Here is a 24,576-nt window from a genome sequence, read left to right on the forward strand (position 1 = left end):
ATTTGGTTGTTGCATTTACCCTGCCATAGACTGGTGACCTGTCCAGGGTGAACCCCCGCCTCTCGCCCGTTGACAGCTGGAGATAGGCACCAGCACCCTCGCAACCCCCATAGGGATAAGCGTGTTAGAAAGTGGATGGATGGATGGCTGGATGGATGGTTGCTGCATTAGGTTAATTCAACCTTATATGGTGATATTGCAAGAATCCTGGATGGAGGATAAGTAGATTCCTTTCAACCAATCATTCCTGACAAACAGTAAGCAATCCTTAGACCTACAGTAAATGGCATAAAGCACTTGGTAAAACAAAGAATAGCTCCACACGATAAACCGGAAATCTTGATTTCCCGAATTCTTTTTCAATGGCTAGACATAGTGAGTTTCCCATAATGATAGGTGTGACAGAACAGGAAGTTTCTGTAGTGTAGTGGTCATCACGTTTGCCTAACACGCAAAAGGTCCCAGGCTCGAAACCTGGCAGAAACAGTAGTTTTAGGTTGATGTTTTACTATAGTTTGATTTGCTAATAATCGTGGCAGGTTCTCCTGACTGCTCACTTCCTTTCAAAGGACACGGGTGGATCTTGAGCTGTGCCATGTTGTGATGGTCAGAACCCAGTCATCTAACTTGTCCTAATTGAACCTTGTTTTCTTCTGAGATGTGTCCGTAGCATTGTCCGCCAGAGGGTTATGGACAAAACAGTAAGCAATCCTTAGACCTACAGTTTCATGGCATTAAGCACTTGGTAAAACAAAGTGTAGCTCCACACGATGAACCGGAAATCTTGATCTCCAGAACCTTTTTTCATTGCCTAGACATAGTGAGTCATCCGTCATGCAGAGAGCCAAAAATGAAGTTTCTGTAGTGTTTGGTCATCACGTTTGCCTCACACGCAAAAGGCCCCAGGTTCGAAACCTGGCAGAAACAGTGGTTTTAGATCATGGTTGACTATAGCTTGATTTGATAAAAATCGCGGCAAGTTCTCCTGACTGCTCACTTCCCTTCAAAGAATGCTGATGGATCTTGAGCTGTGCCATGTTGTAATGGGAAGAACCCAGTCATCTAACTTGTCTTAATTGAACCTTGGTTGCTTCTGAGATGTGTCCTTAGCATTGTCCCGCCAGAGGGTTATTGACAGAACAACTAACCCTTCTTCACAGAGGGACACCTAGTTTAAGGTTTTCCATTAACATTCTTTTTAGGAAAAATTTGGTTGTTGCATTTACCCTGCCATAGACTGGTGACCTGTCCAGGGTGAACCCCCGCCTCTCGCCCCGTTGACAGCTGGAGATAGGCACCAGCACCCCTCGCAACCCCCATAGGGATAAGCGTGTTAGAAAGTGGATGGATGGATGGCTGGATGGATGGATGGTTGCTGCATTAGGTTAATTCAACCTTATATGGTGATATTGCAAGAATCCTGGATGGAGGATAAGTAGATTCCTTTCAACCAATCATTCCTGACAAACAGTAAGCAATCCTTAGACCTACAGTAAATGGCATAAAGCACTTGGTAAAACAAAGAATAGCTCCACACGATAAACCGGAAATCTTGATTTCCCGAATTCTTTTTCAATGGCTAGACATAGTGAGTTTCCCATAATGATAGGTGTGACAGAACAGGAAGTTTCTGTAGTGTAGTGGTCATCACGTTTGCCTAACACGCAAAAGGTCCCAGTCTCGAAACCTGGCAGGAACAGTAGTTTTAGGTTGATGTTTTACTATAGTTTGATTTGCTAATAATCGTGGCAGGTTCTCCTGACTGCTCACTTCCTTTCAAAGGACACGGGTGGATCTTGAGCTGTGCCATGTTGTGATGGTCAGAACCCAGTCATCTAACTTGTCCTAATTGAACCTTGTTTTCTTCTGAGATGTGTCCGTAGCATTGTCCGCCAGAGGGTTATGGACAAAACAGTAAGCAATCCTTAGACCTACAGTTTCATGGCATTAAGCACTTGGTAAAACAAAGTGTAGCTCCACACGATGAACTGGAAATCTTGATCTCCAGAACCTTTTTTCATTGCCTAGACATAGTGAGTCATCCGTCATGCAGAGAGCCAAAAATGAAGTTTCTGTAGTGTAGTGGTCATCACGTTTGCCTCACACGCAAAAGGCCCCAGGTTCGAAACCTGGCAGAAACAGTGGTTTTAGATCATGGTTGACTATAGCTTGATTTGATAAAAATCGCGGCAAGTTCTCCTGACTGCTCACTTCCCTTCAAAGAATGCTGATGGATCTTGAGCTGTGCCATGTTGTAATGGGAAGAACCCAGTCATCTAACTTGTCTTAATTGAACCTTGGTTGCTTCTGAGATGTGTCCTTAGCATTGTCCGCCAGAGGGTTATTGACAGAACAAACTAACCCTTCTTCACAGAGGGACACCTAGTTTAAGGTTTTCCATTAACATTCTTTTTAGGAAAAATTTGGTTGTTGCATTTACCCTGCCATAGACTGGTGACCTGTCCAGGGTGAACCCCCGCCTCTCGCCCATTGACAGCTGGAGATAGGCACCAGCACCCCTCGCAACCCCCATAGGGATAAGCGTGTTAGAAAGTGGATGGATGGATGGCTGGATGGATGGTTTGCTGCATTAGGTTAATTCAACCTTATATGGTGATATTGCAAGAATCCTGGATGGAGGATAAGTAGATTCCTTTCAACCAATCATTCCTGACAAACAGTAAGCAATCCTTAGACCTACAGTAAATGGCATAAAGCACTTGGTAAAACAAAGAATAGCTCCACACGATAAACCGGAAATCTTGATTTCCCGAATTCTTTTTCAATGGCTAGACATAGTGAGTTTCCCATAATGATAGGTGTGACAGAACAGGAAGTTTCTGTAGTGTAGTGGTCATCACGTTTGCCTAACACGCAAAAGGTCCCAGGCTCGAAACCTGGCAGAAACAGTAGTTTTAGGTTGATGTTTTACTATAGTTTGATTTGCTAATAATCGTGGCAGGTTCTCCTGACTGCTCACTTCCTTTCAAAGGACACGGGTGGATCTTGAGCTGTGCCATGTTGTGATGGTCAGAACCCAGTCATCTAACTTGTCCTAATTGAACCTTGTTTTCTTCTGAGATGTGTCCGTAGCATTGTCCGCCAGAGGGTTATGGACAAAACAGTAAGCAATCCTTAGACCTACAGTTTCATGGCATTAAGCACTTGGTAAAACAAAGTGTAGCTCCACACGATGAACCGGAAATCTTGATCTCCAGAACCTTTTTACATTGCCTAGACATAGTGAGTCATCCGTCATGCAGAGAGCCAAACATGAAGTTTCTGTAGTGTAGTGGTCATCACGTTTGCCTCACACGCAAAAGGCCCAGGTTCGAAACCTGGCAGAAACAGTGGTTTTAGATCATGGTTGACTATAGCTTGATTTGATAAAAATCGCGGCAAGTTCTCCTGACTGCTCACTTCCCTTCAAAGAATGCTGATGGATCTGAGCTGTGCCATGTTGTAATGGGAAGAACCCAGTCATCTAACTTGTCTTAATTGAACCTTGGTTGCTTCTGAGATGTGTCCTTAGCATTGTCCGCCAGAGGGTTATTGACAGAACAACTAACCCTTCTTCACAGAGGGACACCTAGTTTAAGGTTTTCCATTAACATTCTTTTTAGGAAAAATTTGGTTGTTGCATTTACCCTGCCATAGACTGGTGACCTGTCCAGGGTGAACCCCCGCCTCTCGCCCGTTGACAGCTGGAGATAGGCACCAGCACCCCTCGCAACCCCCATAGGGATAAGCGTGTTAGAAAGTGGATGGATGGATGGCTGGATGGATGGTTGCTGCATTAGGTTAATTCAACCTTATATGGTGATATTGCAAGAATCCTGGATGGAGGATAAGTAGATTCCTTTCAACCAATCATTCCTGACAAACAGTAAGCAATCCTTAGACCTACAGTAAATGGCATAAAGCACTTGGTAAAACAAAGAATAGCTCCACACGATAAACCGGAAATCTTGATTTCCCGAATTCTTTTTCAATGGCTAGACATAGTGAGTTTCCCATAATGATAGGTGTGACAGAACAGGAAGTTTCTGTAGTGTAGTGGTCATCACGTTTGCCTAACACGCAAAAGGTCCCAGGCTCGAAACCTGGCAGAAACAGCAGTTTAGGTTGATGTTTTACTATAGTTTGATTTGGTAATAATCGTGGCAGGTTCTCCTGACTGCTCACTTCCTTTCAAAGGACACGGGTGGATCTTGAGCTGTGCCATGTATGGGAGTTCGGGTCATTTTGACCTTTTTTCCCTGGCTCTCGCCGATGGAAGTAAGAGGAAACATCTGTTTAACTGGACGGTTCCAAAATATGTCAAGTAGCGGAATTAATCGCTCTGTTGTTGTACTTTTCGTGATAAACACTTCCCAGAATTTAAGCCCTGTTGCCAATTGACGTCAATAGCGTGTAACGCACACACACCAATGGAGACACACAGACACTTGTGTTTAACGCACACACATTATGAGCCTTTAAAGTGACGACCATTGTATTTGAATGTCAGAATTCGCTCCGGAAACCCGTTTTGTACGTTTCTAGGCATAATAAAGACGAATTCTCGTTGTTAAGACAAAGGAACGCCATTTTCTCTGAGTCTTTCTTTCTTTTTATAAGGTTAATAGTTAAGTAATTCTCCCACAAAATTGGTGACCCCGACGTGATAGGAAAAAAGGGAGTTTTTGCCTTCCCGGACAGACGGCTTGGGTTCCCCCGCACGGACCTGGCCCCTCCGCGCTGGGGTGGAGGAGAGAGGACAGAGGTGAGTGAAAATACATTTTTTACTGCTCTGTCTTCGGCTCTCTCTGCTTGTTAGCGATGAATCTGCCGCCTGTGTAATTTGAAGTGGGAAGAGCGTTGTTTGTGATTGATTGACAGACGGGAGTGGTCGTTCCTTTGGCTTGACATCTATTTGGTATTTTTCTACGTAGAAAAATAAGTTGTCTTAAAAATATCAAAAGATTTGGAATGATATTTGCTTCCTCCACAGTTGGGCACACATGACAACTTAAAGAAGTGATTGGTTACTCCCAGCCGCTTTTATCGGATGTCCCGTCAAATATGACGTTAGAAGCGACGGCGTATAAGAAATGAATCGGACCAGTACGGGTCTTTGCTGAAGTTTTTCTAATATACATAACTTTTTAGAATCAAAGAGATCATTTCTGAAAGAATTGATCTTATAAATGTTCGGTTGGTCGGAGTCTTTAGGGCGCGGCCCTGTTAATGTAAGCGCTTGAAAAAAGAATAAGGCAGTTCTCGGATCATTCCATGCGTGGAACTCCGATGAAAATGTGGCCTTAACAGAGTTGACTGCAGTCTGTTTTTGGTTGAGTACTCCAGGTTTAGGCAAACGAGGTTAAAGCCTCCTATCAAATTTGAAGCAAAGAGGCCTTGCTGGTGCACGTGAAGTATAAACGTTTATTTTTAACTTTTTTTTTTTTTTTTGCTCTGGGTCCCATAAAAAAAACCTGATTTAAATTCTCTGTGCGCACAGTTAAAATCCAGGAACATTGAACATTTGGACCATTAAGAAAACAAACAATAAGTTTCCCGGGAGAGTGAGAGTGAAAGGAAAACATGAGAATGATGAGAAGTTATGATTGAGAATGACTGATTGTGTTGTGGTGTGTCAGACGTCTATGTGTGATTATAAAAGATGAGAGCTCTATTGTGTGACTAAAATGCATGGGTGGTTGCTTTGCTCTGTTTTTTGTCTTTAATTCAAAGTCCCACTGTCCGAGGTAAAGTTTGCCTAGGTTGATAAGGTAAAGTGCTTGGAAACTTCTATTTTTTGTAAGAAATCTTGGTGGACCAAAGTGTATATTTATCTAAGCTGTTGTGTTGACATGATGTGGGTGCAGATACTTTGTGCTTGAAGGTTGGATAATTGTGCAAGAGATTTTTCGGGTGCGAAAACTTTTTGGCAATAAGATCTGCAAACTTCTTTGGTTTCTCCTTTCTGCTTGTCAGTGGAGAGAGAAAAACAGCAGGCTGAGTTATTTTTAGCCATCAGTGACCAGTGACCGGTGCCAAATTCCTCAGCCCCCACCGAAAGGAAAATCTTACACACACTAAGTTCGCACACACAGCTCAGCAGGCAGAGCAGAGCAGGAAACACACATACAGCTCTACGCAGGCAGGAGAACCGCACACACATAGCTGTCCCGAGCCAAGACCCCTCCCTCACGGAAAGCACACACACATTTGAGAAAAGGCAGTTCAGACTGCAGAGTTTTTCTTTTTTCTGCGAAGAGAAGTTAACCCAGCAGAACCTGTTAGTACTAGTTTTTCTTAACTTGGCCTAACGAAACTAATACAGAATAAAATGGCAAACATTCCAATTGTTGTCATAGGATTAAAGAACCCCGAAATTGCGTCAAAAATTCAAAAGATTTCAAAGAAATGGAGCAAACGGACGGAACGTTTAACTTCCCCGTGGCCAGAACAGGGCAGTTTTGATACAGCTCTTTGTGAGCAAATGGAGGTCAGAATTCTGGACTACAAAGCGAACAGCAATACAAAGAAAAGAAAGATAAACGTGACCTCGAGCTGAAGATTTTAAACCTTTTTAAAACGGAAGGAGAGGCTTATAGACGAGCTTTAAAGCAAAAATATATGGAGATGAAACAGCAATCTGTAAATGATAAGGCAGAAAAAACTGCTGGAATTTACCCGACACTTTCCGGAACTGTCAATTTAATGGGAGATTTCCATTACAAGAACAAAGATTCTCTGATTTTAGATGAGATGAGAGAAGGAGATAAAACTGGAGAGGAGTCTACATCACATAAAGAGATTATGACTAAAGCCTCACACATCAGTGTTACAGATGCAGGAGGGTCACCTCACCAAAAAGATCCCGCCCTAGCAAACATGTATTCGTCTGTGCATAAGTCAGGATCTCCAGCTGTCTCAGTTGCAACCCATAAGAATAATGAGGGCCCAATAAACTCAGATTCCCCTGTATATGCAGACAATTTAGCACCAACGCACTGCAGCACAACAAAAAAGTTAATATCTGATGAGGTCAGAAGGTCGTTGACCTTGAAACCGATGGGTGGGATAGACTGTTATGCTGACTATGCTGGCAAGCAAAAGGGTGATTCATTTTGGATAAACCTAGATCACGAAGGGATAGATCTGAAAAGAGAAATTGACCGCACGATAATTGAACAATTGGAACACGAAATTGAGGAAGAATCCATAAGACAAAATATTGTGCCAGGAAATCCTAGTGAGCTCTCAGTGGAAAACCAACTAATAGCAGAAAAACAGGCATTACAAAATCCTGGAGCAGGAGCACAAGCCACTACTAGAAGGAGAAGTGATTTTAATTTAAGGTATCGTCCCAACGCACATTCACCTCAGAGAGACACCAATGTTAAACAATTACCAATATTAGTAAAAGGTAATGTCGCGAACTACGTCCCGTGGGCCAGTCAAGATCTTGTCGGAGTGGTCGCAAAATTGCCAGACATTAACGAGGGTGCCAGTAAGTGGATAAAGGTGTTTGAAGAGTTAAATGTGGGGAAAATGTTGGCTATTGGGGATCTAAAGGCTGTCCTTGCACAGTGCATGGGAACACATACCATGGAAAACGTCTTGAAGGAACGTTTTGCGTGGATGCTCCAGCAGAGAGCAGATGGAATCGGATTCAATTTATTTCGCACAGCAATGTGGGAAGTACTCCGAAAGGAATTTCCAACGAAAATTGATCCGAAAGCCTTAAAAGCGAATCCCATTGATGCCACAGAAAACCCAGCAACTTACATCGCAAATGAGATGAAAAGATGGAAGCAAGAAACGGAGGAGGAAATTGATAAGAGCCCTGTGTTGACAACTCTGTTCCGGAACTCCATCGTTGAAGCAATGCCGGCTTCAGTGAGAAGCAAGTTAGAAGACGTGGTGGCTCTGACGTCAATGCCCCATAGAGAGTTCCGTGACCATGTGATACATGCAGTTGAGAAACACAGAAGAGAGGAGATGAAGATTGCAGAACAAGATAAAAACGTTCAGAGAAAATTGGCACAAATGCAGCTTGGAGAACTGACAGGAAAAAACAAAGCCAAGACTCAAGCCATAATGATTAATACGACTGAACATGTGGCACCACCACCCCAAGGATTTTCAGAACCTGTACCTGATGTGGCAAATCAGGCACAAAGGAGTTTTCCAGCTCCTCAATCAACCCAGCTGCAACATCCGGTGGTGAATGTCTATCCTCAAGCATTTAACTCACAGCCATACGGACTTCGCGGACGACAACAAAGAGGTTCCGCCTGGACTAACAGAGGCAGGTCTGGTGCACCTGGAATAATGGGAGCATGTTGGACATGCAATGAACTTGGACATCGTGCCGAGCATTGCCCAAGAGGCAACAGCACCTACAGAAGGCAATCGCGTGGCCGGTTCCGTCCAGGTCTGACAAGACGCCCTGTAAACCCACCAAATTTTGGTTACTAGGGGTGCCCAGAGAACCTTACAGGGGAGAACCAGTGCCCGATCGTAAGCGAGGGTGCTGAAAATGAACCAATGTTAAAATTCTAATTGAAGAAAAAGAAACACCAATGCTGGTCGATACAGGAGCAGCTTACACGTGTGTAAGTCCAAATTATGCAAAGCACCTCCCCATGTCTAATAAATTCATTTCAACAGTAGGGTTCTCGGGAACAAGACAGTTAATACAAATGACAGCTCCTGTACGACTGGCAACTGATGAAGATGAGATAAGAATACCCATTCTTGTCTCTGACCAAACACCAATTAACCTGTTGGGAAGAGATGCATTATGTAGGATGAAATTAAAAATTTGGTGTTCTCCTCAGGGTTTGTATGTTGATAAAACAGGTTTGGATTTTCAAATGTACATGCAAACACATGAAGCTAATGTTTATTGGCTAGGAGACATTTCAGGCCCAGTTGAAAGTGTAGTCACTAACTGGGGCCGATACATTAAAGCTCAAATTCCAGAAGCCAGAAAACCTTTTCTAGATTACCACTGCACCATGTTCTATGACATTTCAAAGAGCAAGGAGTTTGAAGAAAAATGGGACAGTTCTACAAAAAATAAAACTGTTAATCTTGAAACACAATGCATTGTTATTGGTAACCAAGGTGCAGCTTTAAATGTGAAACAAAATGATTTCATTTCAGAGTGGTACAATGTTTCAGAATCAGTACCACACATTACATTGTTTGTAAATAAAGGATTTCATGCAAAAGATCTGGGACCAATGATGAAACTTGCAACTGAGACAACATGGGAAGACACAGACAATCCATCAATTTCACAATCATGTGATGGAACAATGATCAAGATCTTATGTGAAACAACAATGACAGCAAAACCACAAGTTGTGACAGTGCCTGTTGATCCTAAAGATCAGTCTGAGGAAGATGGTTCCTCTGAAGATCAACCATTTATGCAGGACATGCTAAAACATGTCTCTGAGCACTTATGGTCTAAACACGACACAGATGTGGGCTTAGTAAAATCTGCAGAGCCGGTGTCAGTTCAAATAAAACCAAATGCACAGTTTCCTTTTCGCCAGCAATACCCATTGAAACCAGAAGCAGAACGAGGCATCCAGAAAACTATTGATGGACTGATGCAAGCAGGTGTGCTGGTGGAAGTAGAAAGTCAATGCAACACTCCAATTTTTCCAGTTCTGAAAGCAGACAAAAACAAATACCGTCTTGTTCATGACTTAAGAGAAATAAACAAGATAATAGTAGATGCAGAATCGGACGTGCCAAATCCAAACACTCTCTTAAATTCAATACCAACTGAAGCTCGTTTCTTTACCGTTATTGACCTCTGTTCAGCGTTTTTCAGCATTCCGCTATCAGAAGAGTCACAACATTTATTCGCATTTACCTACAGAGGTAAAAAACTCAGTTATACCCGATTGCCTCAAGGGTTTAAACTCAGTCCGCACATATTTAATCAAGTGCTAAAAAATGATTTGGAAGGACTCAATTTAACTGGAACTGTGTTACAGTATGTGGACGATTTGTTAATCTGCGGAAACACACTAAATGACTGTCATCAGGACTCAATCAAAGTTCTACAAAGATTAGCAGAGGGAGGACACAAGGTCTCCAAACAAAAACTACAATATTGTCAACCACAAGTAGATTATTTAGGAAGACAAATATCACAAGGAACAGTTGGCATTTCACCTTCTCAACTGGAAGGTGTCAGCAAAGCTCCAAGTCCGCGGACAGTCGGCGAAATGATGACATTTTTAGGAATGACAGGATTCAATGCAGACTGGATTGAGAACTATGCGGAAAAAACAGCACCGCTTAGGGAACTCATAAAAGAGACAGGAAACCAGTCGTTGAAAGCAGTGTTAAAATGGACAACTGAAGCTAAAGTAGCCTTTGAAACACTAAAACAGGAAATGCAAATGGCACCAACTTTGGCATTGCCAGACTACGATAAAGTATTTTACCTGAATGTGGCCAACAGAAAAAACATGTACGTGTCAGCTGTACTAATGCAAGAAACCTGTGTAGGACGACGGAAGCAAGCCATTGCTTATTACAGCACTAAACTAGACAATGTGGCCCAAGGCTGGCCACCATGTTATCAAAGTCTAGCAGCAGTCTACTACGCTTATGAAAAAGCATCAACCATAACAATGGGTTATCCGATAATAATACGGACCCACCACAAAATCACAGAACTGATAAATCAAGGAAAGTTTGTGATGACTCAGGCAAGATGTTTACAGTACATGCCACTTTTAACATATCCAGACGTCACTGTGCAAAAGTGCACAACAAACAACCCTGCTGACATGGTACCTCTAGACTGTGAAGGAGAACCACATGAGTGTCTTGCAGAAACAATGAAATACACGAGACTAAGACCCGATTTAGAGTCAACTCCGATAGTGAACGCGGAAGTCACTTACTTTGTCGACGGGTCATGTTTCAGAGATCATCTTGGAAACCATGCAGGTTATGCTGTGGTTAAACAAGTAGGAGACAACTTTGTAACAGTCAAAGCAGAAAAATGCGAGCAACCATGCTCAGCTCAAAAAGCAGAACTAAAAGCACTGACAGAAGCGTGCAAACTAGCAAAAGGAAAAGTAGCAAACATATTCACAGACTCGGCTTATGCCCATGGGGTGTGTTATCTGTTTGCTGCTGTTTGGAAACAAAGAGGTTTCAAAAGAGCAGACGGTAGTCCAGTACTACATCAAGAACAGCTAAAAGAGCTGATTGCATCGATGATGCTGCCATCAAGATTGGCAGTGATTAAATGCAACGCCCATCGTAAAGGTAATGATTTAGTCATTAAAGGGAACAACGCCGCAGATGAGGCAGCAAAACTAGCGTCTAAGTGCCAGATGGCTATCTTGGCACCAGTGGTCACCTTGGAACCAATGGTGACACCAGAAGACATCATTCTGATGCAGCAGGAGGCAGGTGCGAGTGAGCATGCTCTCTGGGCGCAGAGAGGTGCGATGATGAGTGAAAGTGGGTTGTGGAGATCACAAAGTGGACATTTAGTTGCACCAGTAGCATTGCTGACAATGTTGATCTCAGATGCTCATGGTTTGGATCACTGTAGTAGAGGTAAAGTGATGGAGAAGTTGAAAAGGCAAGGTTATTGGTCACCTTACATGCAAGCAATGGTGGATGAAATCTTGAGTCAATGTGAAATATGTGCAGAAAACAATGTTCGTAAAGGCATAAAATCACCGATTGGTCACATTCCGGTCCCTGAGGGACCTTTTAAACATCTTGTGATAGATTATGTTGACATGATAAAGCCAGTACAAGGGAAAAGGTACATGCTGGTTGTGATCGATCGATTCAGCCGATGGGTTGAAGCAGTCCCATCAAAGACATTGGGAGCTGATACAGTGATTAAGTTTCTGACAAGAGAGGTGATTCCGAGATTTGGCATTCCATCAGAAATCAGCTCAGATAACGGTTCAGCATTTATCCAAAAGGTGTTGAAAGGTGTCTTGTTAAAGCTAGGAATTAAACAACGCCTTGGAGCAGTTTATCACCCCCAGAGTCAGGGTATTGTTGAGAGAATCAATGGGACTTTGAAAGCTAAGCTGAATAAAATCTGTGCTTCTACTAAACTGAACTGGATTGATGCTTTGCCGCTTGCGCTAATGAGCTATCGCATGCAGTTGCACCGCAGCACACATTTAACCCCGCATGAAATGCTAACAGGCAGAACAATGCCAGTGCCCGAATGGAGGCTTCCATTCAAAGGCCCGGCACTTGAGCAGCTACAAACAGAGTTGAAAGCATATATGGATCAACTAACTGCTATCCATAGAGCTATCTATCTGCAGGAAAAAGCCAGAAGTTCCTGTCCAGAGACGGTGGTGAAGAGACCAGTCGAACCAGGAGACCTGGTGTACGTGAAGGTGTTCAGACGAAAATGGAACTGCTCGAGATGGGATGGACCCTTTGAGGTCAAACGAGCGACCGCAACCGCCGTCCAAGTTCAGGGGAGTGATACGTGGTATCATTTGACTCATTGTACTAAAGTACACGCCAGAGACACTGTGAAGCCAGACAGTGCAAAGACAGACACTGTGAAGCCAGACATTGGGAAAAAGTGTGAACAGACGATTTGCAGCAATGAGACTAGTATTAATGACATTTCACCTGTGGATGTTGGCAGAAGTGGTGAACCTAACGACAGCGAGGCCGGAGATGAACTCTCACAGCCTGCAGCCAGAGCCACAGCATCAGCTAACGTCAGCTCAACCACGAGAGAAAGCAACGAGTAATGTGGGTCGAGACAGTCGACGTCCAACCATGAACTGTGGGACTTCGGTCTATAAAGGGAAATCCACCTTTGTAGAACAAGATAAGTACAACACAACGTTAATAGGTTTGAACAAGTACACACCAGTGTTTTTGCCAGCTGAACTAAAGTTAACGACTCATCTAGGTCTTAGAGAACAATTAAGAGTAAAAACAAAAAGAATGCGTAAGAAAAGAAAGACCCATGCTGAATTCAAATGGAAAGCAACAGTAACCGATACAGAATTTCATACAGAATTAGATACAGAATTTGAGGTAAATGTCTATTACAATACCAGGAAATTATGCGGAAAAAGTGTTAAACAGGAATATAAAGTGTATGGGGCAGACCAGTGTTCAATCCTTTTATACATTAAGGACGATGGTTTTGGCGTAGAAGTAAGAATAGAGTCCCATTGGGATCCTGAGGACAATTACAAATATGACTTAACAATAAAGAATCCAGGTAATGGTAAAGGAGGTACACGAAATGGTGATTTAGAGCGAATAGGAGACAAGGAGATGATTGCTACAGTTCAAATTGTTAATGATCAAATTAGGATTCATGTTGAACCAGACAGTGATAAATATGATTTGGTTGAAAGAAACGTCATTATCTCTAGATTGTTGCAAAAGGGTGACAGACGAAGGATGTGTAATTCGCATGCTAATGTGAGCCATCAATTATCTAGTATAAATCAAGAAAACATTAATTGTAAAATGACTGTTAAGATTGCAAATTGTGGATGGATTATTGAAGCAGATGTTATAGCCTTCCGTATTGACAAAACATACGAGTTGAAATTTGAAGATATCACTTCAAGTGGAAAAGTTGATTCATCTATATTATGGAACTTACCGAAAAAAGAGGCTTTACCAAAAGAAATCATTTGTTTCCCCCCAACAACTATGGCTTCTACAACTACTGTAGAAGTGAAGAAAATTACTGTCCCAAGTGCACATGTGACTTTACCTACTTCAGTCACCAAATCAGGACCAAATAAACCGACAACCTTAACGGTTAAGACATTAACAGTTACATCAGCATCTACAATCTTAACTAGCACAATACAAAGTTCAAATAATAACGATAAAACTACAAAGGTATATACAAATAAAAAGGAAGTGCAACCTACAGAGGTTGATAACAATTTAGAAAATGCAAAACCTACGGTGCCTCGACCTGAAAATAGCATAACCGAACCTCCAACAACCGCCACGACTAAAGCAAATCCACGGACAATAGTTTCAACTGCAGTAGAACCCAAAACAGCAGTAGTTTCAAGTACAGTTAAATCCACAAAGGAAGTTTTAAAAAGTACTAAACCTTCATTAACAAGATTAATTACAACAGTACCTTCTCTGGTTGAGGTAACGTCAAACCAGGACAACAACCTAATATTAGAATTCACAGAACCGGATCCAAAACAGTATGGATGCTCTGAAAAAGAAGGATGTGAGGATTTCGCTGAAGGTTTAGATCAATTTTATGAAAAACGCAATCCAAAAGTAGCTATACCAAGAGCAATAAATAAACTACAGGATATTAAATGGCACGGAATCAGACCAAGGGGAGATCCTTTATGGCAAAGAGCCTTACATAATACATGGTATACAACATCATGGTATACTGTCAGGGAGTTAACTAAAAATGATTGCTTAGTCTGTACTGTTGCTCCGGGAGCAGTACCTATGGTTATTCCAGAAAAATACACATCAAAAGAATGTGCAGTTGTGCAGCGTAAAAAATGTAGCAATGGTGAGTTCACTTCAAGAGAAGACGCAGTGTCATTCTTTAAATTACCTATGTGTGGTTTGAGTTGTAGACTCTTATATGGTTCAAGAAACTCTCATCAATACTTAGAAAAATGGAAAGGGTATAAACTAGAATCATTGTGTGCAGAATTTAACATTAGTACTACAGATAATGTTCCACCTACTGATTATGACATAGATTATGATGCAGACTACGAATGCTTCGTTAGTGGAGGTTTTGAGGACAATGAAGGAATTAATGTAGGAAACACCACTGTAAAATGTAATGTAACTTGGGTGTTATCTTGGTTTAAGCATGCAAATGTAACACCAGTGTTTGCTACAAAGCCCGTTTGGTTTGAAAACCCAGAATTTGTAGAAGAGGACTGTAAAAATATAACTATGACTTTTCCCAAACTTTTCTTTTTAGGAGATCAAACGTATCCAGTGGCAGACAGTTACTGGATGTGTGGTGATGACATGCTAATGAACACTTTACCACTGAAGTGGGTAGGACTTTGTGCATTAGTGCGAATGAAAGTACCGATAACTTTAGTGTATGAAGGGGTAAAAGAATTAGCTCAAATTGAAACAGGTAAAACTAGGTCTCGTAGAAGTCTAGGAGATTACGGATTAAATGAAAAAGTTTATTTAAATCTTATTGGTCAACCAAGAGGAATTCCAGATGAATTTAAAGCACAACATGAAGTTAAAGCAGGTTTTGAGTCTATTTTGCCTCAGATTACTATTAATAAAAATGTTGAATGGATAAATTACATTTATTATAATCAGCAGAGGATGATAAATTTCACGGTGGAAGGATTTATGGCACTAGGAGACCAATTACATGAAACAAGTAGAATGGCAATACAAAACAGGCAAGCTTTAGATTGGCTTCTAGCCAGCAAGGGAGGTGTATGTCATATGTTTGGCAATGAGTGCTGTACATATATTCCCATGAACACAGCTCCTAAAGGTTCGTTTAGGGTAGTAATGGCTAAACTTATGAAACTTAGAGAAGAAGTAAAAGAGAATGCTGGAAGAAACAACTGGTCGTGGAAAAGTCTGGAAGAAATTTTAGGAGAATGGGGAGCAATGGCTGCAAGAACAGGAATAATTTTGGTAATAACGCTGATTGTATTCTTTCTAATTGTGTGTTGTGTTGTGCCTGTTTTGAAAAGGTGGATTGTGGGGACAATGTATAGATGGATGACATCAGGCAGCAGCCATCCGAAGGGCTGATCCCCGGCCGCCTGGACACGTCCATGGACTCATGCGTGTGCTACAGACTCATGCCACATGGAAAGGAGCCCCGTGATCGGGATGAACTCTTTTTGTTTTGCTACGTGTCCAGGAACTCATCCAAGCCAAGCACACAAACTGAAGATGACTAACCCTATTAACCTTGTTTAAGTTACTCAATAAATAAATAAACAAAATACATTACAATGAAGCTTTGATAGATAAGGTAGCACAGGCGGCCGGTTAGTTTAGTTTATACTATCATAACATTAGATTCTAACATCCATTTCGTTTTTTAATCCTGCGTATCAATATTATTAGCAAGATCATCTACATATGTTGTTTGTTGTTTGTATTATGATGTTTTGTTATTATATCATGCTTATGTACTCTTTTTATATGACAAGTGCTGGATGTCATTGCGAGTAGCATGACTGACTTCCAATTGATGCCGTCGGTCAGGTGACCGATGATAACGGCGGATGCTCAGAGGTATAAGAGGTCCATGAAAGACTTTTTCCCCGAGAATGACACATAAATAAGTGACAATTATCGGGGTTTTTTCACTTTCATATTGATTGGATGTAGGTTACTGCGAAAGCAATGACTGTTTTGCATACGTGCACACTCTCTCTGTCTCTCTGTCACTCTCTCTGTCTCTCTCTGACTCTCTCTGTCTCTCTCTGACTCTCTCTCTGTCTCTCTGTCTCTCTGTCTCTCTCTGACTCTCTCTCTGTCTCTCTGTCTCTCTCTCTCCTCTATTATTGGAAATATGTTATTGATTGTAATCTGCACTTATTACATGACATTTTATATCAGCACTTGTGTAGACACCATGATTACATTAGTATGTTATCCATTGGTTGTGTAAGAAATTAGATCTTTTTACATGTTTGTTATTATCACAGCTAGACTTGATCAGTGTGGAGTCAGATTTTCAATGAAGAGGTCTTCTAGATATGTCACGCTGTAACGTGCCAAGGGAGGATTTATGGGAGTTCGGGTCATTTTGACCTTTTTTCCCTGGCTCTCGCCGATGGAAGTAAGAGGAAACATCTGTTTAACTGGACGGTTCCAAAATATGTCAAGTAGCGGAATTAATCGCTCTGTTGTTGTACTTTTCGTGATAAACACTTCCCAGAATTTAAGCCCTGTTGCCAATTGACGTCAATAGCGTGTAACGCACACACACCAATGGAGACACACAGACACTTGTGTTTAACGCACACACATTATGAGCCTTTAAAGTGACGACCATTGTATTTGAATGTCAGAATTCGCTCCGGAAACCCGTTTTGTACGTTTCTAGGCATAATAAAGACGAATTCTCGTTGTTAAGACAAAGGAACGCCATTTTCTCTGAGTCTTTCTTTCTTTTTATAAGGTTAATAGTTAAGTAATTCTCCCACACATGTTGTGATGGTCAGAACCCAGTCATCTAACTTGTCCTAATTGAACCTTGTTTTCTTCTGAGATGTGTCCGTAGCATTGTCCGCCAGAGGGTTATGGACAAAACAGTAAGCAATCCTTAGACCTACAGTTTCATGGCATTAAGCACTTGGTAAAACAAAGTGTAGCTCCACACGATGAACCGGAAATCTTGATCTCCAGAACCTTTTTTCATTGCCTAGACATAGTGAGTCATCCGTCATGCAGAGAGCCAAACATGAAGTTTCTGTAGTGTAGTGGTCATCACGTTTGCCTCACACGCAAAAGGCCCCAGGTTCGAAACCTGGCAGAAACAGTGGTTTTAGATCATGGTTGACTATAGCTTGATTTGATAAAAATCACGGCAAGTTCTCCTGACTGCTCACTTCCCTTCAAAGAATGCTGATGGATCTTGAGCTGTGCCATGTTGTAATGGGAAGAACCCAGTCATCTAACTTGTCTTAATTGAACCTGGGTTGCTTCTGAGATGTGTCCTTAGCATTGTCCGCCAGAGGGTTATTGACAGAACAACTAACCCTTCTTCACAGAGGGACACCTAGTTTAAGGTTTTCCATTAACATTCTTTTTAGGAAAAATTTGGTTGTTGCATTTACCCTGCCATAGACTGGTGACCTGTCCAGGGTGAACCCCCGCCTCTCGCCCGTTGACAGCTGGAGATAGGCACCAGCACCCCTCGCAACCCCCATAGGGATAAGCGTGTTAGAAAGTGGATGGATGGATGGCTGGATGGATGGTTGCTGCATTAGGTTAATTCAACCTTATATGGTGATATTGCAAGAATCCTGGATGGAGGATAAGTAGATTCCTTTCAACCAATCATTCCTGACAAACAGTAAGCAATCCTTAGACCTACAGTAAATGGCATAAAGCACTTGGTAAAACAAAGAATAGCTCCACACGATAAACCGGAAATCTTGATTTCCCGAATTCTTTTTCAATGGCTAGACATAGTGAGTTTCCCATAATGATAGGTGTGACAGAACAGGAAGTTTCTGTAGTGTAGTGGTCATCACGTTTGCCTAACACGCAAAAGGTCCCAGGCTCGAAACCTGGCAGAAACGGTAGTTTTAGGTTGATGTTTTACTATAGTTTGATTTGGTAATAATCGTGGTAGGTTCTCCTGACTGCTCACTTCCTTTCAAAGGACACGGGTGGATCTTGAGCTGTGCCATGTTGTGATGGTCAGAACCCAGTCATCTAACTTGTCCTAATTGAACCTTGTTTTCTTCTGAGATGTGTCCGTAGCATTGTCCGCCAGAGGGTTATGGACCAAAACAGTAAGCAATCCTTAGACCTACAGTTTCATGGCATTAAGCACTTGGTAAAACAAAGTGTAGCTCCACACGATGAACCGGAAATCTTGATCTCCAGAACCTTTTTTCATTGCCTAGACATAGTGAGTCATCCGTCATGCAGAGAGCCAAACATGAAGTTTCTGTAGTGTAGTGGTCATCACGTTTGCCTCACATGCAAAAGGCCCCAGGTTCGAAACCTGGCAGAAACAGTGGTTTTAGATCATGGTTGACTATAGCTTGATTTGATAAAAATCGCGGCAAGTTCTCCTGACTGCTCACTTCCCTTCAAAGAATGCTGATGGATCTTGAGCTGTGCCATGTTGTAATGGGAAGAACCCAGTCATCTAACTTGTCTTAATTGAACCTTGGTTGCTTCTGAGATGTGTCCTTAGCATTGGTCCGCCAGAGGGTTATTGACAGAACAACTAACCCTTCTTCACAGAGGGACACCTAGTTTAAGGTTTTCCATTAACATTCTTTTTAGGAAAAATTTGGTTTTTTGCATTTACCCTGCCATAGACTGGTGACCTGTCCAGGGTGAACCCCCGCCTCTCGCCCGTTGACAGCTGGAGATAGGCACCAGCACCCCTCGCAACCCCCATAGGGATAAGCGTGTTAGAAAGTGGATGGATGGATGGCTGGATGGATGGTTGCTGCATTAGGTTAATTCAACCTTATATGGTGATATTGCAAGAATCCTGGATGGAGGATAAGTAGATTCCTTTCAACCAATCATTCCTGACAAACAGTAAGCAATCCTTAGACCTACAGTAAATGGCATAAAGCACTTGGTAAAACAAAGAATAGCTCCACACGATAAACCGGAAATCTTGATTTCCCGAATTCTTTTTCAATGGCTAGACATAGTGAGTTTCCCATAATGATAGGTGTGACAGAACAGGAAGTTTCTGTAGTGTAGTGGTCATCACGTTTGCCTAACACGCAAAAGGTCCCAGGCTCGAAACCTGGCAGAAACAGTAGTTTTAGGTTGATGTTTTACTATAGTTTGATTTGGTAATAATCGTGGCAGGTTCTCCTGACTGCTCACTTCCTTTCAAAGGACACGGGTGGATCTTGAGCTGTGCCATGTTGTGATGGTCAGAACCCAGTCATCTAACTTGTCCTAATTGAACCTTGTTTTCTTCTGAGATGTGTCCGTAGCATTGTCCGCCAGAGGGGTTATGGACAAAACAGTAAGCAATCCTTAGACCTACAGTTTCATGGCATTAAGCACTTGGTAAAACAAAGTGTAGCTCCACACGATGAATCGGAAAATCTTGATCTCCAGAACCTTTTTTCATTGCCTAGACATAGTGAGTCATCCGTCATGCAGAGAGCCAAACATGAAGTTTCTGTAGTGTAGTGGTCATCACGTTTGCCCTCACACGCAAAAGGCCCCAGGTTCGAAACCTGGCAGAAACAGTGGTTTTAGATCATGGTTGACTATAGCTTGATTTGATAAAAATCGCGGCAAGTTCTCCTGACTGCTCACTTCCCTTCAAAGAATGCTGATGGATCTTGAGCTGTGCCATGTTGTAATGGGAAGAACCCAGTCAACTAACTTGTCTTAATTGAACCTTGGTTGCTTCTGAGATGTGTCCTTAGCATTGTCCGCCAGAGGGTTATTGACAGAACAACTAACCCTTCTTCACAGAGGGACACCTAGTTTAAGGTTTTCCATTAACATTCTTTTTAGGAAAAATTTGGTTGTTGCATTTACCCTGCCATAGACTGGTGACCTGTCCAGGGTGAACCCCCGCCTCTCGCCCATTGACAGCTGGAGATAGGCACCAGCACCCCTCGCAACCCCCATAGGGATAAGCGTGTTAGAAAGTGGATGGATGGATGGCTGGATGGATGGTTGCTGCATTAGGTTAATTCAACCTTATATGGTGATATTGCAAGAATCCTGGATGGAGGATAAGTAGATTCCTTTCAACCAATCATTCCTGACAAACAGTAAGCAATCCTTAGACCTACAGTAAATGGCATAAAGCACTTGGTAAAACAAAGAATAGCTCCACACGATAAACCGGAAATCTTAATTTCCCGAATTCTTTTTCAATGGCTAGACATAGTGAGTTTCCCATAATGATAGGTGTGACAGAACAGGAAGTTTCTGTAGTGTAGTGGTCATCACGTTTGCCTAACACGCAGAAGGACCCAGGCTCGAAACCTGGCAGAAACAGCAGTTTTAGGTTGATGTTTTACTATAGTTTGATTTGGTAATAATCGTGGCAGGTTCTCCTGACTGCTCACTTCCTTTCAAAGGACACGGGTGGATCTTGAGCTGTGCCATGTTGTGATGGTCAGAACCCAGTCATCTAACTTGTCCTAATTGAACCTTGTTTTCTTCTGAGATGTGTCCGTAGCATTGTCCGCCAGAGGGTTATGGACAAAACAGTAAGCAATCCTTAGACCTACAGTTTCATGGCATTAAGCACTTGGTAAAACAAAGTGTAGCTCCACACGATGAACCGGAAATCTTGATCTCCAGAACCTTTTTTCATTGCCTAGACATAGTGAGTCATCCGTCAAGGGCAAGAGAGCCAAACATGAAGTTTCTGTAGTGTAGTGGTCATCACGTTTGCCTCACATGCAAAAGGCCCCAGGTTCGAAACCTGGCAGAACAGTGGTTTTAGTCATGGTTGACTATAGCTTGATTGATAAAAAATCGCGGCAAGTTCCCTGACCTGCTCACTTCCCTTCAAAGAATGCTGATGGATCTTGAGCTGTGCCATGTTGTAATGGGAAGAACCCAGTCATCTAACTTGTCTTAATTGAACCTTGGTTGCTTCTGAGATGTGTCCTTAGCATTGTCCGCCAGAGGGTTATTGACAGAACAACTAACCCTTCTTCACAGAGGGACACCTAGTTTAAGGTTTTCCATTAACATTCTTTTTAGGAAAAATTTGGTTTTTGCATTTACCCTGCCATAGACTGGTGACCTGTCCAGGGTGAACCCCCGCCTCTCGCCCGTTGACAGCTGGAGATAGGCACCAGCACCCCTCGCAACCCCCATAGGGATAAGCGTGTTAGAAAGTGGATGGATGGATGGCTGGATGGATGGTTGCTGCATTAGGTTAATTCAACCTTATATGGTGATATTGCAAGAATCCTGGATGGAGGATAAGTAGATTCCTTTCAACCAATCATTCCTGACAAACAGTAAGCAATCCTTAGACCTACAGTAAATGGCATAAAGCACTTGGTAAAACAAAGAATAGCTCCACACGATAAACCGGAAATCTTGATTTCCCGAATTCTTTTTCAATGGCTAGACCATAGTGAGTTTCCCATAATGATAGGTGTGACAGAACAGGAAGTTTCTGTAGTGTAGTGGTCATCACGTTTGCCTAACACGCAAAAGGTCCCAGGCTCGAAACCTGGCAGAAACAGTAGTTTTAGGTTGATGTTTTACTATAGTTTGATTTGGTAAATAATCGTGGCAGGTTCTCCTGACTGCTCACTTCCTTTCAAAGGACACGGGTGGATCTTGAGCTGTGCCATGTTGTGATGGTCAGAACCCAGTCATCTAACTTGTCCTAATTGAACCTTGTTTTCTTCTGAGATGTGTCCGTAGCATTGTCCGCCAGAGGGTTATGGACAAAACAGTAAGCAATCCTTAGACCTACAGTTTCATGGCATTAAGCACTTGGTAAAACAAAGTGTAGCTCCACACGATGAATCGGAAATCTTGATCTCCAGAACCTTTTTTCATTGCCTAGACATAGTGAGTCATCCGTCATGCAGAGAGCCAAACATGAAGTTTTCTGTAGTGTAGTGGTCATCACGTTTGCCTCACACGCAAAAGGCCCCAGGTTCGAAAACCTGGCAGAAACAGTGGTTTTAGATCATGGTTGACTATAGCTTGAGTTGATAAAAATCGCGGCAAGTTCTCCTGACTGCTCACTTCCCTTCAAAGAATGCTGATGGATCTTGAGCTGTGCCATGTTGTAATGGGAAGAACCCAGTCAACTAACTTGTCTTAATTGAACCTTGGTTGCTTCTGAGATGTGTCCTTAGCATTGTCCGCCAGAGGGTTATTGACAGAAACAACTAACCCTTCTTCACAGAGGGGACACCTAGTTTAAGGTTTTCCATTAACATTCTTTTTAGGAAAAATTTGGGTTGTTGCATTTACCCTGCCATAGACTGGTGACCTGTCCAGGTGTGAACCCCCGCCTCTCGCCCATTGACAGCTGGAGATAGGCACCAGCACCCCTCGCAACCCCCATAGGGTATAGCGTGTTAGAAAGTGGATGGAATGGATGGCTGGATGGATGGTTGCTGCATTAGTTTAATTCAACCTTATATGGTGATATTGCAAGAATCCTGGATTGGAGGATAAGTAGATTCCTTTCAACCAATCATTCCTGACAAACAGTAAGCAATCCTTAGACCTACAGTAAATGGCATAAAGCACTTGGTAAAAACAAGAATAGCTCCACACGATAAACCGGAAATCTTAATTTCCCCGAATTCTTTTTCAATGGCTAGACATAGTGAGTTTCCCATAATGATAGGTGTGACAGAACAGGAAGTTTCTGTAGTGTAGTGGTCATCACGTTTGCCTAAACACGCAGAAGGACCCAGGCTCGAAACCTGGCAGAAACAGCAGTTTTAGGTTGATGTTTTTACTATAGTTTGATTTGGTAATAATCGTGGCAGGTTCTCCTGACTGCTCACTTCCTTTCAAAGGACACGGGTGGATCTTGAGCTGTGCCATGTTGTGATGGTCAGAACCCAGTCATCTAACTTGTCCTAATTGAACCTTGTTTTCTTCTGAGATGTGTCCGTAGCATTGTCCGCCAGAGGGTTATGGACAAAACAGTAAGCAATCCTTAGACCTACAGTTTCATGGCATTAAGCACTTGGTAAACAAAGTGTAGCTCCACACGATGAACCGGAAATCTTGATCTCCAGAACCTTTTTTCATTGCCTAGACATAGTGAGTCATCCGTCATGCAGAGAGCCAAACATGAAGTTTCTGTAGTGTAGTGGTCATCACGTTGCCTCACACGCAAAAGGCCCCAGGTTCGAAAACCTGGCAGAAACAGAGGGTTTTAGATCATGGTTGACTATAGCTTGATTTGATAAAAATCACGGCAAGTTCTCCTGACTGCTCACTTCCCTTCAAAGAATGCTGATGGATCTTGAGCTGTGCCATGTTGTAATGGGAAGAACCCAGTCATCTAACTTGTCTTAATGAACCTTGGTTGCTTCTGAGATGTGTCCTTAGCATTGTCCGCCAGAGGGTTATTGACAGAACAACTAACCCTTCTTCACAGAGGGACACCCTAGTTTAAGGTTTTCCATTAACATTCTTTTTAGGAAAAATTTGGTTGTTGCATTTACCCTGCCATAGAACTGGTGACCTGTCCAGGGTGAACCCCCGCCTCTCGCCCGTTGACAGCTGGAGATAGGCACCCAGCAACCCCTCGCAACCCCCATAGGGATAAGCGTGTTAGAAAGTGGATGGATGGATGGCGGATGGATGGTTGCTTGCATTAGGTTAATTCAACCTTATAGGTGATATTGCAAGAATCCTGGATGAGGTAAGTAGATTCCTTTCAACCAATCATTCCTGACAAACAGTAAGCAATCCTTAGACCTACAGTAAATGGCATAAAGCACTTGGTAAAACAAAGATAAAGCTCCACACGATAAACCGGAATCTTGATTTCCCGAATTCTTTCAATGGATAGACATAGTGAGTTTCCCATAATGATAGTGGAGTCAGAACCGGACGTCTGTAGTGTAGTGGTCCATCACGTTTGCCTAACACGCAAAAGGTCCCAGGCCGAAACTGGCAGAAACAGTAGTTTTAAGGTTGATGTTTTACTATAGTTTGATTTGGTAATAATCGTGGCAAGGTTCCTCCTGACTGCTCACTTCCTTTCAAAGGCCCGGGGGGATCTTGAGCTGTGTGCCTGTTGTGATGGTCAGAACCCAGTCATCTAACTTGTCCTAATTGAACCTTGTTTTCTTCTGAGATGTGTCCGTAGCATGGTCCGCCAGCGGGTTATGGACAAAACAGTAA

At 42.4% G+C, this 24,576-nt stretch overlaps 17 non-coding genes across 17 annotated transcripts; all 17 read left to right on the forward strand.

Moving 5' to 3' along the window:
• The first annotated feature begins 413 nt into the window (after positions 1–413).
• trnav-aac lies at positions 414–486 on the forward strand. Its single transcript has one exon. It is a non-coding gene; the product is annotated as a tRNA-Val (tRNA).
• A 369-nt stretch (positions 487–855) lies between these two features.
• Positions 856–927, forward strand: trnav-cac. Its single transcript has one exon. It is a non-coding gene; the product is annotated as a tRNA-Val (tRNA).
• Positions 928–1,626: 699 nt separating this feature from the next.
• trnav-aac lies at positions 1,627–1,699 on the forward strand. The gene has a single exon. It is a non-coding gene; the product is annotated as a tRNA-Val (tRNA).
• Positions 1,700–2,068: 369 nt separating this feature from the next.
• On the forward strand, positions 2,069–2,141 carry trnav-cac. The gene has a single exon. It is a non-coding gene; the product is annotated as a tRNA-Val (tRNA).
• Positions 2,142–2,836: 695 nt separating this feature from the next.
• Positions 2,837–2,909, forward strand: trnav-aac. Its single transcript has one exon. It is a non-coding gene; the product is annotated as a tRNA-Val (tRNA).
• A 369-nt stretch (positions 2,910–3,278) lies between these two features.
• Positions 3,279–3,350, forward strand: trnav-cac. Its single transcript has one exon. It is a non-coding gene; the product is annotated as a tRNA-Val (tRNA).
• Positions 3,351–4,042: 692 nt separating this feature from the next.
• Positions 4,043–4,115, forward strand: trnav-aac. Its single transcript has one exon. It is a non-coding gene; the product is annotated as a tRNA-Val (tRNA).
• Positions 4,116–17,460: 13,345 nt separating this feature from the next.
• Positions 17,461–17,533, forward strand: trnav-cac. The gene has a single exon. It is a non-coding gene; the product is annotated as a tRNA-Val (tRNA).
• Positions 17,534–18,226: 693 nt separating this feature from the next.
• On the forward strand, positions 18,227–18,299 carry trnav-aac. Its single transcript has one exon. It is a non-coding gene; the product is annotated as a tRNA-Val (tRNA).
• A 370-nt stretch (positions 18,300–18,669) lies between these two features.
• Positions 18,670–18,742, forward strand: trnav-cac. Its single transcript has one exon. It is a non-coding gene; the product is annotated as a tRNA-Val (tRNA).
• A 695-nt stretch (positions 18,743–19,437) lies between these two features.
• Positions 19,438–19,510, forward strand: trnav-aac. The gene has a single exon. It is a non-coding gene; the product is annotated as a tRNA-Val (tRNA).
• Positions 19,511–19,881: 371 nt separating this feature from the next.
• trnav-cac lies at positions 19,882–19,955 on the forward strand. The gene has a single exon. It is a non-coding gene; the product is annotated as a tRNA-Val (tRNA).
• Positions 19,956–20,648: 693 nt separating this feature from the next.
• trnav-aac lies at positions 20,649–20,721 on the forward strand. The gene has a single exon. It is a non-coding gene; the product is annotated as a tRNA-Val (tRNA).
• Positions 20,722–21,094: 373 nt separating this feature from the next.
• On the forward strand, positions 21,095–21,166 carry trnav-cac. Its single transcript has one exon. It is a non-coding gene; the product is annotated as a tRNA-Val (tRNA).
• Positions 21,167–21,858: 692 nt separating this feature from the next.
• Positions 21,859–21,931, forward strand: trnav-aac. Its single transcript has one exon. It is a non-coding gene; the product is annotated as a tRNA-Val (tRNA).
• Positions 21,932–22,301: 370 nt separating this feature from the next.
• On the forward strand, positions 22,302–22,376 carry trnav-cac. Its single transcript has one exon. It is a non-coding gene; the product is annotated as a tRNA-Val (tRNA).
• A 1,143-nt stretch (positions 22,377–23,519) lies between these two features.
• On the forward strand, positions 23,520–23,592 carry trnav-cac. Its single transcript has one exon. It is a non-coding gene; the product is annotated as a tRNA-Val (tRNA).
• Positions 23,593–24,576: the final 984 nt, after the last annotated feature.

The sequence above is a fragment of the Fundulus heteroclitus genome, unplaced genomic scaffold (assembly GCF_011125445.2).
Source record: "Fundulus heteroclitus isolate FHET01 unplaced genomic scaffold, MU-UCD_Fhet_4.1 scaffold_805, whole genome shotgun sequence".
In the NCBI taxonomy this organism is placed as follows: Eukaryota; Metazoa; Chordata; class Actinopteri; order Cyprinodontiformes; family Fundulidae; genus Fundulus; species Fundulus heteroclitus.